General features: G+C 36.1%; 1 long non-coding RNA gene across 2 annotated transcripts in view; it reads right to left on the minus strand.

Annotated features, from left to right (window-relative positions):
• LOC136993495 (uncharacterized) overlaps positions 1–11,168 on the minus strand; it is a 32,820-nt gene extending 21,652 nt beyond the window's left edge. Inside the window, exons 1-2 of one of the 2 annotated variants that reach the window (XR_010885825.1) lie at positions 11,045–11,168; positions 10,512–10,655 (exon numbers count right to left, since the gene is read on the minus strand). This is a non-coding gene — a long non-coding RNA (uncharacterized lncRNA). Of the gene's footprint in view, positions 1–10,511; positions 10,771–11,044 lie in introns of both variants that reach the window. The other variant, XR_010885824.1, reaches the window with a different exon arrangement.
• Positions 11,169–11,419: the final 251 nt, after the last annotated feature.

Raw genomic sequence — 11,419 nt, forward strand, 5'->3', positions numbered from 1 at the left:
GAATGATAGAGAGCTACGCTTTGCACAAAATTTGTCAGCTCTAATACAGTACATCAAAAGAGAGTCTTTCTTCCCAAATTTATAAAATTATATATTATATCTAGGTATAGCTGCTCCCTACATATGCAAGTGAATCATTTTTCTGTGAAAATATCAGCATCTGTTGAGACTGCACAATTGAAGTTTTGTTTGGAATTAGTCCAGACAAAATAAATCTTTTCAGCTGAAGGATAATATGACCACAGAGGTAAATCTAAGAGTTAGGAACCAAGTACTTTCTCTTTGGGCAGTTATAGAATTTTAGATGTAGGACAAGTACAAGTACAAGTACACGTTCCTACTGGTCTGGACTTCTCAATACAAATATCTACATCTGGGTTTACACATTATATGGAAAACAGTGGAGAAGGAAAAAAACAGTTAATCTTTGAAATATTTAATTCCAAAAGGCAAAGTCATTACTATATTATCTAGAAGGCTGGATTAAAAGTATTTTTGCTCCTGAAAAACTAACAGAATTATAAACTATGCTTGAAATTTGCATTATGTATTATTGGTTTAGCTTCAATAATGTATGAACTTCCAAAGGCCAGTGAATCATTATAGAATGGTTTAATTAAAAACCCATCCATCAATTTAAGTGCATGAAGCTCTGCGTAACATAATATCTGTATTGGTACAGCCAATATGGTTTGACCTACCATCTCTGTATAGGGCAGATGGAACACAACCAAAAAGCACATTAGAACAACACAGCTCAATAAATATTGGATTTCAAGCCCAATCCAGTTTCATTCTTCCAGCATGTAGTCTTAACAAAATAGAAATTTAATCATCTTGAAAACAAATAAAATGATGCATTCTAAAGGGGAGCATTTTACAAACATAAATCTGTTCCACTGAGGACCAGATCTACTATCTTCACAACTATTTGGAAGGTACTTTTCCTCTAATACCCCTATTTTTTAATTCCTGCAGGCAGGACTATAATAACAAAGAGTTGATCAATAAAATGCATTTATTCAGATCTGCTGGCCATTAAGGAATAAGCGAGTGTTTTGGAGCTCAGAATAAGTTAGATTATTTACAGCTTAAATTACTTGGTCATAACAACATGGCTCTGTATAATGTGTGTGAAATCAGCATTTCAGTTTGAAGATATATTCTTAAGATATAGAAGGAGCAACAGGAACATACTTTTTGCAGTTACTGATAGACCAGCACGAAAACACCTTTTACATTTCATGCTTCTGTTTTGTATTTTGCCCCTTGTAATTTTCATCTGAAAGTTTGAAAATAAATATGCTAGTTTGTTTTTAAAAAAGCACTTTGCACATTTCTAAATGCTGTATAAAGAAACACACTGGCTGATAAACACCTTACAACTACTCCAGAAAAGGAGAACACAGACGGACAACCTGAGTTAAACTAAATCCATATGGGGTCACACATAAAAGTTGTTAGGGGCAGAATGAGAAGGCCTGTTCTGACTCTGGGTTAGCCAAGAGCTACGCCTTTCATGCAACAGAACTGGATTTCCTTGCCTTTTACCACACTTATAAGAGAGTCAAAATATCACATTGATGTGTAAAAAACAATTTTTGACAGTTATTTCTGAACAAGTCCCATTTAGGTCATATTTCTGGAAATATTTAATAAGAGACTCGTTTGATTGGATAATGTGCAATCAAACTACTACCTATTCAAATGAAGTGAGCTACTTCCACTTTTATTTCAGGGCCCAAGGTAGGATTATAATGTTCTAGCAACAATGTGCTACGAGCAACAATCTTTCCCCTCTGCCAGTACAGCTCTGCTTCTTCTGCTGACTTGAATATTTGGACTTTCAAAGGTCATGACTTTTATCCCAGAAGCAAACTTTGTTACTTTTCAATTTCTGAGGAAATCTGTTACTTCTCAAATCATTTTTGGTCTTACTCACCAGGGTATTTATTTGTTCTAACTGCATGTTAGAGGATGGACTGGCCATTACAGTACTGGAAAGACTCAAATCTCCCTTTTCCACCACAGATCCCCCATGCACTTCAGAACAGACCAATGCATAAGCCTTAGCTCTTTATAAATACATAAAAGAATGTTATTTCTTTTATCTTAAAGGTGGCTTTTTCTGCCTATACAAGAAACTTTTGGACAACAAATTACTTCCATTTGTTTTTACAGAGAAGGAGAAGAGGGAATTCCATCTCTCTTAGGACCATCTAGACTTACAGTAATCATTGTTAATGTGCATTCCTGACTGAGCCATACTTGATTTGCATAAGAACTGCTCCACTCCATTAATTCCAAGAAAAATTCTTTCTACCTACCTGTACCTACCCATTGATAGCAACAGTTAAAGCATCTTCATAAAGATTCAGCCATCAACGGAATAAGATTCACTTCAGACATCTGCCTTAGCAGATCCAGATTCATTATTCTTCGAGGACTTCTTGAATGAAGCCAGATTCGTCCCTGGTATTATTCCACTGTCTTTACTGAAATCACCATTTAGATTAAAGTTTAGCTGAACTGAAAAGCATACTTCTAAGAAGAATTGAAGAAAAATGTTCAGAATTTATACTGGCTCAAAACCAGACAATGTGAAGGTTCACATTATGAGGAAGTTTCATATCTCTTGTTTGATTTGGATAAGAATGGGCACTTACTAGATTTACAGAGGTTTCTCCATCAAGTAATAATGGAAATTAGCTGTCTTGTCACTTTTACTTCCGCTTAAATGTTATATAGATGCCATTGTAAAAATAGATGAAATAAGATGTTAATTAAAAGTTAATTAAAACTTTTGAACTTCCAGAGTACTTGTGCTTAGTAAAAATTTTGCTGTTAGAATTAAACAGTATCTAATCTAGTTAATCCAACCTCAAATCCTTATAATACTTTGCTTTCAGGGCATTTTGAGAACAGAATTTGTTAAAAGAATGCAGCATTGAACCTCTCATTACCATATTTTCATGTAGAAAAACAGTGTCCAGAGAAATATTATTTTCTTAGAAGGCTGAGACCAGAAAAAAAGCACAGATATTCTGAGACCTAGTGGATTTTTTTAGCCAAGACCTTCCTGTTCATAATTTCATAGTTGTAAAATTTTCGTTCTGATGACAGTGTGCCCGTTGCAAAGCAGCAGCTTTTCCTAGGGCAGAGCAGCTTCACATGAAGACTTTTTTGCTGGTAAATAAGTTAACACACACTTTCCTCAATACTCCCTGCACACCAGCACTAATGCCTGGATACTCAAGCCCAAATACTGCCCTTACTCCCTTCAGCAAGCACTGTTTTAGCCTCAGAAGAGACTGCATATTTCATACGCATCAATAAAAGAATGAAACTGATTTGTGACATGCAGGGGAATTGGTAGATTTTTCCCTCTGACAAGTCAGAGGGACTCTGACTTATTTTCTGTGCAATCAATTTCATTTTAAATTGCTTCAAGCAATCATTTTGTTGCTATAGGAGCTTCCACAGTTGCTCTGTGCTATACCGGTGTGCAGTTCATCTGACTATTTATTCAGCTTCTCCTGTTAAGGCCATGACATTGAAATCACCTCAGTCCGAATGTGTTCACTTCACTTACTTCCTTTCTCTTACCCTTGCATACAGGCACTATACAAACTTCCCATGCATGGTGGTCTTACTATATTCTGGACCTTTCCTGGTTTATTTATGAGCTTTTCTTTATCTCTGCTTATCCCTTTACACATTAGGGAATCATTTCACAATTAATCATCTTTCCCTGGCTTTCTTAAAATATATTTAAGCTCAGCTAGTTTTTTTTTTCTTTCCCTCTAGAGAGTTCCTGTCCTTTGTTTAGCCTGTTATTAAAAAACAAACAAAAAAACAAACAAACAAAAAAACCCTAAGAACTTTATTTTCTTTGAAACCACTACATAATCTGGATGAAAATGGTGAAAATGTTCAAAAGATATTGGGGTGACAAGGCAGGGGAGCACAGATAAATATACACAGTGTGATTGCATACAGATTGTTTACACAAAAAGCAGGCTAAAATTCCATGATATGTTGTTGTTTGAAGTGAGAGAAACAGGTAGTCAGAGCAGGGAATCTGTAACTCCCATAGCTTTTCACCAGTACAGCTGAGTTCTGCTCTGCCATCACGTTTCTAGAACTGAGCAGAAAAGCTTCTTTAGAGAAATTAATATTTCTTCTATCAACAGTACAGCTATTTTGAATTGTATCATCTTTTGCAAAAGTTATTGACAAATCAAAGCAACAAAGGGGAACATTTTCACGGTACATTTTGGGGGGCAATGCAAAAGGAAACAATGGTCCATGGCAAGACCAGCCTAGTATCTTCAGAAGATCTGGCCATTTCACTCACTTGACCAGGGGAATAAATCAAACTATGTTTTTCAGACAGGGGTGTCAAGCAGGAGTCCCACGCCATTATTGGAGATTCTGGAGCTAGTGAAGAAGCTCAGCTTCCTATGTGCAAGGAGCTCCTTCTTTGCCAACACACATTGTAGCATGTGGCTGCATCAAGAAAATTCTTAGTGTAATTCTCCATGGAGGAGAAATAGGAGAAAGAATGAATGACTTTGACAGCACCTAGTGCCTAATGAATTCTTGGACGATACTCAGCTACTGTGGCCCTGAGAACCACAGAACTTAAACAGATGAGACAAAAGGCACTTCTTATATTCTAATTATCCTATGGATAATGCCGGAAACTGTGAAGATTCTCTGATATTTTACCTTGAATTTTCAGAGTTTCCCTTAGCAGGAACCAGCAGGTTTAGCTTTTTTTACAGTATTTTACAGCTTTAAATATATATTTTTTACTATGCATCACACACTATTTCCTTTTGTGGTCTCACATACTATAATTGTCACAGTTGTTCCACAAAATTTAAAAACAGACATGATTTGAGACAGGTCTCTTACGAAAAAACAGCAAGAAGCTGAACCCAACTCTAATATGATGCAGCTCCATTTGAGCCAACAAAGCTGTGTTAGCTCACAAAACAATTTGTCTAGCCCACCATTTCTACCCTGCCGCTGTAGGATTTCAAAGTACATGGTGAAAAGAACCTCAAAGCCAAAAGCTATCTTGAAGATAGAAAAACTATTTCTTCTAAAAGAAAGGGGAACAAAACCCTATAAAAACAACATATTTGTGTTTAACTTTCATAATATTCAGAACAAATGTGACATTTTCCATCACAGTCAAACATCAATATTGTCATAGATAGGAAATTGCAGAGGTTATGTGTATAAGAAGAACAATTGAAAAAATTGCACTTATTTGTTTCAGGTTTAGGGTGGGCCAGTTGAATTTAGTAGACAAAGGAAATTAATGTATTTCTCAAGTGCTTAGGAAAGATGAAAGGAGCCTTGCCTTACCCTAACTTATAAGTCTTACCCATGGCTTGCATTCTGTTTTCAGGAGAGTCCCTTGATAAGAGCTACATATTGGATATATGCATGTCAGGTAAAATGATATGAAAAGGAATACAAAAAACAAAATGAACTTTTCACTACAGTAAAGCTACCACTGCATTAAAAGATACCTAAGGACTGTTTCTAAACCACTGCCATATTCAGGTCAATGTTAGATTTGCTTCAATGAGTTTCTTCAAAGACAGGACAAAGCCCTAAAAAATCTTCCTTCCATAAGTTACCAAGCCTGTAAATGAGGCTTCACATGCTACTTCACTTGCAAATGGGGATCCAGAATTTTAGAAGACCATCGCCTCAATTAATTTTTGTGTAGATTCTGCAACCTCCAGGTATGTTTTAGACATAAGTAAGCCTGCACTGGCTAAAAAAACATATATAAAAATGTTAGTGAGATGTAAATAATCACCTCACTCCTGTCAAAAGGAATAAGGAAAATAAAGTCCAGAAATCAAATTTCAGGAAAAAAAATCTTATTACTAAGAAAAGTAGCTTTCATCACATGTACAAAGGTCTGCCTGCACTTCTATAATACACATTCCATTAAGGAAGACAGAATGTTTTCAAGGAAGCTAAAAGTCTTTTCAAATTTTTGCTGCATTTTCCTTAAGTTAAAAGAAGTAGACCAGATTCTGTCACTCAGCTGCACCACTGACTTGAATGGATCTGCAGAGGTGATATGTGCAAAACACTGTTTGTCATAACAAGTCTCTTGTTATTAGACTGTAGATGCTATTATGACCTGCATTATATAAACCAAAATCAATTATGCTTTTTATCATTTTAAAGATACATGCATGTCATTATACTTGTGACTCAACTGAAAGAGCAAACATTAGCAGTAGTAGGAGACTGTTTTGCCTGATTTCCTGCTTTTCAACAGCAGTTTAATTTAGATTCAGTCTCTACATGCTAAAGCACTAATGACCTTGTCTTGTTTAAGCAATAAGAACTGGTGCTTCAGCCTCTCTTACTACTTGCTTCCTTCAGCAACTCTTTGCTCTTGTAGTTTTTAATCAATTCAGCCAAAAACTGCATGTAAGATCCTTTTCTGACTTGCAACATTTACCACATTGTTCCCTCTGCTGGTTCTCCTAATTGCATTCTCCAAAACCTTTCCTAATCTATTCTACCTTATTCTCAGCTCAAGTTCTTAAGTTAAAAGCTCCTACCTTGGATGTGCCAATTGTTCACCTGCAGTTGTGCAGCAGGCTTCATTGTTCACCTCTGCGGTCTGGTGTTTTCCTTTCTTTTGTCCCTCATGAACAAGATGGATTCATTGTAAACTTACGCAATGGGATATCCTCAAACATTTACTTAAAATGCTACTTTGTCTTTAAAAAACATCCAATTGACTTATACAGTTGCTGCTGTTGTGTTCAACTTACTGCCTATTATGTTGATCTTTCTTTCCTTGTTATCCTCTGCTGTCTCCTGTCTTAAAGCAGAAGTGTGGGGCAGCCACGGGTTCGTCTGTACAGCACCCAGGATCCCTGACTGAACCTTTTGAAGCCACCAGAAAACCACTAAATCCCAAGCAGTGGTACGATTGGTTGGTGAGTGTGTACCAGCTAAGGAGAGCCATATTTTCTTTTTTCCCAAAAGAGAAAGATTTGTATTATTAATATTCAGTTTCAGAAAAAGTTCCTGGTACACATTATCTGTTATTAATAAAATAATCTTTTTTTACATCTAAACAAAATCTGCCTTTTAATTCAAACCTCAATATTTTTGCTTAACATCTTTGCAGAAATAATTCAACCATTTCTAATAATTCAGTATGTAATTAAAGCCTTAAGCACATAATACAGAGATAATTGTGAAACAAAAGATTGTGCTATAATAAGACCAGTTGAAGTATTTGTCCTGTTCAAACAAAAGCATGTGACCCAGGAAATTCATAGCAAGCACTCACATCATAAAATTCATTTCATGATACTGAAAGCTTTTGCAGTTTTCTATAATATGACCATTTTCCATTATTTTTCCCATTCATAAGATCTTTCTCTAAGCTGTCTAAGAAAATTAACAAAACTCAGACTATTGGGAAAGAGGATGAAGACAAAAGCCCTGTGTGCAACCATTTGTATATTATTTACCAGGACAGAGCCACTCTGTTATTAACTCTCGGTATAGAACAAATGAATATCAAATTAAACAAGCCCTGATTTGAATGGAATCTCAAACCAGTTGCTTCTTCTGCCCCTATGACTAAGTCTAGAAACAGCTGATGATGTTTGGATTCTTGTTGAAGCCTGCAAACTGGGCACATGAATGTATATTTCAGTTCCGAAGAGGGAGCACAAACAGTTAAAATACCTTCTTGTGATATCTCAAAACAATTACTTAGTTGGAGCTTGACCTGTAATAACTCTGTATGTGTCTATATGTCTTACTTTTATGACATCTTATTGAAATTAGATTTATTTGTCACATTTCTAACTTCATTAAGCAAGTACTTTCTCGATAAGAATAGCTTTGAAGTATGTATCACAGTAAATCAGAAGAAAGATCATTGTCATTCTAAACTTTCTGTCATTCTTGTGTAAAAGAGCTTGCTGCAAATAATTAATCCATTTCTATAGAAGAAGACCAGAAAAATGTAAAGAAGAGGAAACTGCAGAATTTCATATGGAAGCTTATATAAGGAAAAATGTGCATGAAAGAATGGGCCAAATTAGGTTTTGTGCACTCAGTCATGAATCACTCAGTTTCTGTACCTGTATTTAAAAATGATGCAACACCGAGAAAACGTTTGAGCCTCCAAAGAACTTGGTTTGTATTCTGAAACCTTCAGTAGAAAATATACTCTCATATATAACATAAGGAGTGCAAGAGCAAGGGCCCAAATCATCTTGATCATCTTGTACGTAGTGGAAAGGATTAGAGAGGACAAAAGACCCTTAGCCTTTATTCATGCACTAATCTGGACTACCTTTTGGCCCTGCAACAATCAAGGAAGTCTTGCAATGATGTCAGGAGAACACTGTAGTATGATACTGAACAAGTAGGATCAAGACATATTGTATTCTCTAAAGGTTATAGCTATGCTCGGTGTTGCAAACGTCTCTGGGATCTATTTTATGCTAGCAGCCCATTTTTACATTTTGCACAACTAAACCACCAAGCCATCTTGAGGTACACAATGCAAAATGTCTTTCTATTGTAGTCCATAAATTCCAGCTAGCTTCTGGCACTTCTGAGGCTGCTGGGAAGAACAATATTTTTAGGATAAATCTAATAAACTGAGAAGCTTTGTGTAACAAAAACTATCATCCCTGATGCTAGTCTTTGCAGCAACAAGGAGAGAGTAGGAAAGGGGAAACTGGTCTATTAAAAGAAGATTATCCTGTTACTCAAAGTACAGTGCTTGCTCCACTGGTAAACAGAAGCACTTACTCTGAGACTCTTAGTGTAGTGGCACTCTTCATGAGCAATAATATCCCATTAGCTGAAGGAAGGAAAAGATTCCCCCTGAGAGTGACAGGATTCAATCTGTGCTATTTTTCTTCATCTGTTGCAGGAAGGATGACTTCTTGGACAGAACATCAGTTGCTATCAAGGTAACTGAAGCTACTTGTTTGGAATGAGAGGAGACTGTGCTTTAGATAAGAAAAAAATATTAATGTGGAATTGGAAAAGAGCAGTATGCTGCATTCTAACTATACCTGTTGATTTCTTTGGATTCAGAAGGAGGTGCCTTTTTGGTTTTGTTTTTTTTCTGTTTCACTGATGCTATAATTTTTCCTCCTGAAGTTGATGTACAGTCTAGCACAACTTTATTTGCAGAAATGTGCAGGTTTTAGAGAAACAGTTTTGCTAAGAAACTAGTGTAAGCTTTTCATTATTACTAGCTATGCAGCAAAGTGTGCAATGCTTTGGGTCATTTGCTACTGCAAAATGCTGAAGCCAGCAACCATTATTTCCCTGTTATGTGTTATGAAGCTGGACTCATGCTTTAGTTTTTCTTTCTGGTTTCAGAGATTTGATGAGTGTTTATGTCACTGTTTTTAGCTTATAAAACTGTTGATTCCAAAATTAAATAACCAAAAAGTTCCTATTCCTGCAAATACTATCAAGGATAACATTTGCAAACCCTAAGTTATGCTTTCGAGGATTTTACTGACCTGGGAAATTATGCAAAAATATATTCATTATGAAATTCTGCCCAACAATAATAAAGACATTTCTCAATGCCTAAAATATATACCTTTGAAATGGTATGTTCCAAATATCTAGATCTGTATATGTATATTTATAAACACACGTGGGGAATAAATAAATATAAGCAATCTAGAAATATGACAGTAACGTGGCTATAAAGAGTTTTGGCATAAATCTCTGGTGGTAGCATTTTTAATAGAGAAATAAAAATTGATTACCTCATTTGATCTCAGGAGGGCAAATAAATCATCACCTCTCACTGTCATGTATTAGGAATTTATATTCTGTATGATGGAAGGTCTATTTAATGAATAGTTTCCAAATACCTTTTAAATATTTCACTACTCAGGCTTCTTCTGCTTTACCAGAAAAACTTTTTTGTGGCTCTGATTTTGTGAAAACCGTTCTTAATGAGCCCAGTCTAAATCACTGGAAATGGAAACAAAAACAGGCACGATGTAAGAGTATAAAAGCATTGTGGCACATTTATGCATGAATCAGGAAAATCGCATCCCCGATGGAGCCAAAAAATAAATAATAACGAGTGACACAAAAGGTATGACACAAAGGGTAAAATAGATATAGAGAAGGCCAAAATACTCAATGCCTTTTTTGCCTCAGCCTTCCTAAGCAATGCCTGATTCCAGACTGCTGCACAAATCAGCATGTTTTGAAAGGAGGTGACAGCAAATAGTGGGAGAGCAACAGGTTAGGGGCTCTTTAGAGAGGCTGGATGTATTCAAAGTTGAAGGTACTGAAAGACAGTGAAGGTTGCTGATAAGATTGCAAGGTTACAAAAAATCATGGCAATCAGAAGAACTCCCTGATGACTGGAAAAAAGGGCTAACTTAAAACTCATCTTTAAGAAAGGCAAAAAGAGGAGAATCAAGGATCTACAGTTTAGTAAGTCTTACCTCAGTCACTGGAAAGCTCAGGGAGCATGTCCTCTTGCAATCCATTTCCGAATGTGGGAAGGACAAGAAGGTAATCTGGAACAGTCAACATGTATTTACCAAGGGCTTGACCAGCCTGATTGCCTTCTATGGTGAAATCAGTGGCTGCATGGATGAGAAAAATCAGTGGTTGTCTTCAATAAGGTTTTTGACACTCTTTCCCACAGCATTCTCATTTGTGAGGTGAAGAAACTACAGGCTGAAGAGACAGGTTGATTTTCTGAAAAAATAGTTAGTGATACTTCTTAATAAGGCTCCTCATTATCAAGCCAGTGCAGTTTATTTCACCCTTTAGAAGAATGTCATCTTTAAGAAGTATAGGTTTGATGTTTGGACAAAAAGTTCTTTCTCCTTATGCTGTCCATCCATCTCGCTTCATAATCTTAATAAGAAACCTAAAAGGTACTACAGCCTTTAGTATCAGGCAGATAGCAGTCATGAGTTCACCAGCTCATGACTAAAATCAAGCAGAAATATTATAAAAGTTGCTTTACCTTCGTGTCTTTAAGTACTCCTCTGCTTTACGTACAGAACAAATTAGATACACTCCAGTAATCTGTGCTAACTTGTTTCCAGGTTTGCTTGCTGGATTTTATTTGTTTTCATCTTACTGAACTGGTAATATCTGCAAGATATTAAACAGCAAAGAGACCATTTACAGATATCCTGTTGCTTACCATAATACTATGCTGACTCTATATATGAGAGAAGAACAAATTACATATAAGTCAGTCCTGTTGTTTTGCTTCAGTTTGGTGCAGATGAGTTGGGGGCGGAAGGTATTAAAATAATGCATCCAATGTATTTTTGGTGTTATTACATTGTGTCAGTGGAGCAGAGTCAGAATGGACACACTCCAGTTTATACTC

Source organism: Apteryx mantelli, chromosome 16, assembly GCF_036417845.1.
Source record: "Apteryx mantelli isolate bAptMan1 chromosome 16, bAptMan1.hap1, whole genome shotgun sequence".
Taxonomy (NCBI): Eukaryota; Metazoa; Chordata; class Aves; order Apterygiformes; family Apterygidae; genus Apteryx; species Apteryx mantelli.